At 37.7% G+C, this 6,165-nt stretch overlaps 1 pseudogene; it reads left to right on the forward strand.

Moving 5' to 3' along the window:
* Positions 1-3,806: 3,806 nt before the first annotated feature.
* LOC116894561 lies at positions 3,807-4,760 on the forward strand (annotated as a pseudogene).
* The last annotated feature ends 1,405 nt before the right edge of the window (positions 4,761-6,165 follow it).

Here is a 6,165-nt window from a genome sequence, read left to right on the forward strand (position 1 = left end):
ATCCAAGACCTCCCCATAAAACCAGATACACTGAAACTAATAGTAAAGAAAGTGGGAAAGAGCTTTGAACACATTGTCAAAGGGGAAAATATAAACACCTGAACAGAACACCAATGACTTAAGCTCTAAAATCTAGAATCGACAAGTGGTACATCATAAAACTTCAAAGCTTCTATAAGGCAAAGTACACTGTAATTTGCAATCAACAGATTGGGAAAACATCTTTACCCTACACCTGATGGAGGGCTAATATTCAATATGTAAAAGAACTCAATATTTTAGATTTAGAATCAAATAACTCTAATAAAAATGGGGTACAAAGCTAAACAAAGAATTTTCAACTGAGGAATAACAAATGGCCAAGAAGCACCCAAAGAAATGTTCAACATTGTTAGTCATCACAGAAATGTATATTAAAACAACCATGAGATACCACCTCACACGAGTCGGAATGTCTAAGATCAAAATCTCAGGTGACAGTTGATGCTGGAGAGGATGGAGAGAAAGAGGAACACTCCTCCATGGTTGGCGGTATTACAAGCTGGTAAACTACTGTAGATATCAGTCTTGTTGTTCCTCAGAAAATTGGACATAGTACTACCTGAAGACCCAGGTATACTACTCCTGGGCATATACCCAAACGATGTTCCAGTGTCTAACAAGGACACATGCTTCACTATGTTCATCACAGCACTATTTATAATAGCCAGGAGCTGGAAAGAATCCAAATATTCTTCAAAAGAGGAATGGATACAGAAATTGTGTTGTATTTACACAATGGACTACTACTCAGCTATTAAAAAATGAATTCATGAAATTCCTAGGCAAATAACTAGAAAATATCACCCTGAGTGAGGTAACCTAATCACAAAAGAACCCATATAGTGGCCCTCACTGTAAGTGGATATTAGCCCAAAAGCTTGGAATAATCAATATACAGTACACAGACCACATGAAACTGAAGAAGAAGGAAGAACAAACTGTGGATGCTTCAGTCTCCCTTAGAAGGGGGAACTAACATACTCATAGGAGGAAATATGGGGATAAAGTTTGGAACAGAGACTGAGGGAAAGGCCTTCCAGAGACTGCCACACCTGGGGATCCATTCCATATAGAGCCACAAAACCCAGACAATATTGCAGATGCCAAGATGTGCATGCTGATAGGAGCCTGACATAGCTGTCCTATGTATAGTTTCTGGCAGAGCCTGACAAATACAGAGGTCGATGGTCACAACCAATTATTGAACTGAGAATGGGGTCTCCAATGGAGGAGTTAGAGAAAGGACTAAAGGAGCTGAAGAGGTATGTAACCCCACACGAAGAACAGCAATATCAACCAACCAGACCTACTAGAGCTCCCACGGACTAATCCACAAACCAAAGAATACACAGGGAGTGACCCATGGCTCCAACCACATATGTAGTAGAGTATGGCATTGTCTGGCATCAATGGGAATAGAGGTCCTTGGTCCTGCCAAGGCTTGATGCCATAGTGTAGGGGAATGTCAGGGCAGGGAGGTGGGAAGGAGTAGGTGGATGGGTGGGGAAACTCCTTCATAGAAGCATGGGGAGATAGGGTGTTTTAAGAGGGGAAATTGAGAAAGATATAAAATTTGAAATTTAAATAAAATATCCAATAAAAGAAAAAACTACATAGAAAATGGCAGATTATAATATTTATAATAAGTCTCCATGAGTTTCTCAGACAATGAATCATGACCAACCTCAAAACAAATGGACATTGGAACAATCCAAGGACTCACAGGGTTATCATGGGCTTCAAATATTGATTTGTCAGACTATATAGTCCCTGTCTGTTCATGGGCATATACGAGACTCCCAATAACATATTGAAGGTCTGTCTGGAAGGACTTGATATTAGCATGATTTTGCAAGAAGTAAAATGTGTAGTGTAATGCACTCCCAGGAAATGCATGTAAGAAATCTCTTGATATCCCCTGGAGTGTGTCTTTCTACTCCTGATGAGAACATCAACTCAGAACTTAGAATCTCTCAAAGGAAATATGGCTAGTCATTAAGATCTAACAAAATCTTGGTCCTCATTGTTAATTACCAGAAAGTGAAATTGATGATTTTCTCTGGAGATGATTTTTTTCTATCATTAGAGGTATTACAACATCCCCACACCTACACAATAAATAATACCACATATTACACAGTAATGGGCTGTTTGAGGAATGTCAGGACCAGACACTGTCTCTTTATGAGCTCTGTTATCCAACGTCAATCAATGATCAGTACACCACTTCATAGACAGTATGGGGCTGGTAAGGATTTCTTTGGATCTCTTAGGAAATAGTTACACAGAAAAGGTAATTAAAGAGAGTGGAATTTAGAACTGTGTTTCTGCAGTAACCTTCAGGAGCAGGCCTCCATCCCTGTGAGCATCACCATCATTGATGAATGTAGGCGAGATTACTGCAATTGTAGATTTTTGCTTAGAGCTTATTTCCTCCTTCTGCAAGCAATAGTTTTTGCTAGAACCAACATTAATCATTAGAATGGCCTCATTTTTGTCTCCATAATTTACCTAAACATGTCAGCTATTGTCTTATTCTAAAGAAATATCTATTCCATGGCTTAGGATTCATCTGAAAATTCCTTAAATTTGATGATTATCTGTGAGAGGACAGATTTCGAACTGCAGGATGATAGCTTATTGTTCCTTTGGAAAACTAAAGAAACCAAGTAAGTTTCAGACAAAATAAGATCTTTCAAAAACTGGGTTTAAAAAAAATCTATGTGTGCAAAAACAGTAATGATTTTAATGGTTTCATTTGTGGATGATAACACTGGAGATGAATCAATTATGTGTATAGCACCTGATTCCTTAGAAAAACAGATACATTTCAGAAGTTTATAAATCAATGATGTGCTAGGGTTCCACAGACTTTTTTCCACATATATGATATTTGTCTAAATCAAGGTTCTTCTACATGAAGAGAACAATAATGACGCTTTATGAAATATTTTGCATTCTATAACTGTGGTAAAGAAGGTAAAATACATCAAAACTAGATGGATTATTTTAGGGAAACATACTTTAGTCACATTATTTTATAAAAGATAATTATTAAATTTGTATTTTATTCTCGAAATTTTTATTTACTTAATACCTTTTTGTGCATTTTTGTTTTGCCTGCAGGTATGGTGGTGAAGAAGCCACATCCCCTCTAATTGGAGTTACAGACACTTCGGAGCTGTTATGTGGGTTGTGGAAATTGTACTAAGGTACTCTGTAGCAGCAACCAGTGCTCTTAACTGCTGAGCCATCTTTCCAGTCCTGTATTATAATTTTAAAGATATACATATTTTATCTTATGTGTATGACTCTTTTGCTGGCATGGATGACTGGAAATGATGGAAAGAAGTTTCACAAAGATCAATAACTGGCATTAGAGTCAAAACCACATTTCCAAAAAGCAATTTGTATTTCTTAACACATTATTATAACATGGGGAAAGATGTTGAATTCTAATTAAGCAAAAAGGAACTCCTGTCTATAAATATTCATTTATAAATATGCAGAACCCATACTGTGTTAAAATGTGTGTCATGTTGTTGACCCAGAGAAAGAGACAGAATTGCACAACACACACCCAATTCCATCACAAGGAAAGGCAAAGTAAAATAAGTGTAAAGTAGATATCCTTGATCAATGTACATACAGTGTTTCCAGTCAACGCTGCCATAATGAGATAAAGTAGTGCTGCTCATCTTGGGGAAAAAGACTTCAATTGAAAAGGGTAGGAATTGAGAAGACTCTTGAAAACAGTACTGTCCAACCTGATCATTATTCCATTATCCAATGAAGTTGTCTCCATGTTGTCTCAGAATAAATCTGTGAAAACCACAGAGGAAGTAGCTCTTCAGATCCTCTTGCTTTGCCAGGTTGGGGTTGGGACTGTGGTTAACGTTTTTCTATTTGTCCATAATTTATCTCCAATCTTGAATGGCTCTCAACAGAGGCCCATACAAGTTATTCTAGCCAACTTAGCTGTGGGCAATGCCTTGATTCTATTCTTTGCATTTCCAAACAATATGACACTTTTTGTGCCAAGGGAGCCTCCAACTGACCTAAAATGTAAACTTGGGTACTTCATTTGGCTGGTGGTTCGAAGCACAAATATGTGCTCCACCTGCTCCCTGAGCACTTATCAGTTTGTCACTCTTGCTCCTGGTTCCTGGGCTAGGGTGATACTCAGTAGAAGAGACACCAAATTTGTGAGTTATACTTGTTATAGTTGTTGGTTTTTCAGTGTATTAAATAATGCTCACATTCCAATGAAAATCAGTGGTCCACAGAAAATGCATAATGATACCAATTCTAAAAGCAAGTAGGCTTGCTCCACCACTGGTTTCAGTGTAGGCACGAGCATCTTGTTATTTGTCCATGATGCAGTGTTCATCAGCATCATTGTCTGGACCAGTGTCTCCATGGTAATTCTCCTGAACAGACACCACCATAGACTGCAGCACATTCACTCCTCGAATCAGGACCATAGAGGTTATGCTGAGACCAAAGCAGCCTATACCATCCTGATGCTGGTGGTCACATTTGTGACCTTTTATCTTCTAGACTGTATTTGTACTTTCCTTCACATTTCTTTTGTGGACTCTCGGCTCTGGTTAAGGCGTGTCAGAGAAATTTTGGCTGTAAGTTTCCCCACCTTTTCTCCATTACTGTTAATCTTAAGGGATTCTAAGGATCCTTGTTCTCTATTATTCAACTGCTGAAAATCATAGTCAAAATGACAACACTCCTTGGAACTTTCCTAACAGATATCAATATTCTATTCTCTGTAAATATGTTGAATATCACTCTTGGCACACTATTATAATATGAGCACTATGGAGGTTGAGGTGGGTAGATTGTCATGCAATATATGGTAGCTCATCCTATAACCATATATCCACATGTGAGCATGGGATGCAGTGAACCTGTCTCACAGCTCTCTGCTCCTTCAGAAAGAAAATAAGAAATAAGAAAGGAAGCCAAAAATCATAAAAATTAAAATTATTTTAGGAAGTAATTAATTTATTCTTGACGTGTTAGAGGATCAAATACAATCCAAATTTCATGTTCTTGATATTCTTTTCCTTTTAATAGAGTGGATGTCCAAACAAAATAATATTTATTTGACTAATGTTCAGACTTTTTATCTTAAATATATGTGGCTAATAATGCATAATTAATTATCAATTATCTGACATAAATTTTAGTTGAAACAGATGTGTGCTTGTCCTAAAGCAAAATAAAATACCTGAAGAAAAATAATATATTATGCTTCATTTTGTGTCTTATTTCCACATGCATTAGTCATGAGTGCTGGCCTGCTAATTAGAAAAAATACCATACAATGAAAACTTGCTTTGTATGCATACAGGTTTATTGACTTTGCCAAAGAAAATCTTTCTGCATGTTATAAGGCATATAAGGAAGTTTCATATCTAGAAATTATCACATGAAGTTATGTATTTCATCATTAAAAAACAAAACTAAGTTCTTTGTTTCCTTTTTCCCCTTTTTCCCATTATTAATTTATTTACTCAGTTTATATCCCCAACACTGCCCCACACCTCCGGGTCACCCCTTATATAGTTCAACCCACTGTCCTCCCTTCCCTTCTCTTCTAAGATGGTGAAGGCCATTCCTTGGTGTCTCCCAAGCCTGGCATATTAAGTCTCTGTTGGGCTAGACAGATATTTTCCCAAAGATGCTCAACTAGACAGCCCAGTTAAAAGAACAGGATCCACAGGCAGGCAAGAGATTTAGGAACTGCTCCTGTTCTAGGTGTTGGGGGAATCTGCATTAAGACCAAGTTGCATATCTTCTACCTATATGGGACCTAAATTTAGCCCCTTTATGCTCTTTGGTTAATGGTTCAATCTCCAAGAGTATCCAATAGTCCAGGTTAGTTGACACTGTTGGCCTTTCTATGCAATTTCTATCCCCTTCAGGAGCCTTAATACTTTCCCCAACTCTTCTGTAAGACTCCCCAAGCTCTGACCAATGTTTGGCTGTGGGGCTCTAAAATCTGTTTCAATCAGCTGCCGGGTGGAGCCTCTCGGAAGAAAGTCATGTTAGACTCCTGTCTGTAAGAATAAAAAAGGATCCTCTACACAAAAGAGAAACAAGCCG

This window comes from Rattus rattus, chromosome 2, assembly GCF_011064425.1.
Source record: "Rattus rattus isolate New Zealand chromosome 2, Rrattus_CSIRO_v1, whole genome shotgun sequence".
NCBI classification, from domain to species: Eukaryota; Metazoa; Chordata; class Mammalia; order Rodentia; family Muridae; genus Rattus; species Rattus rattus.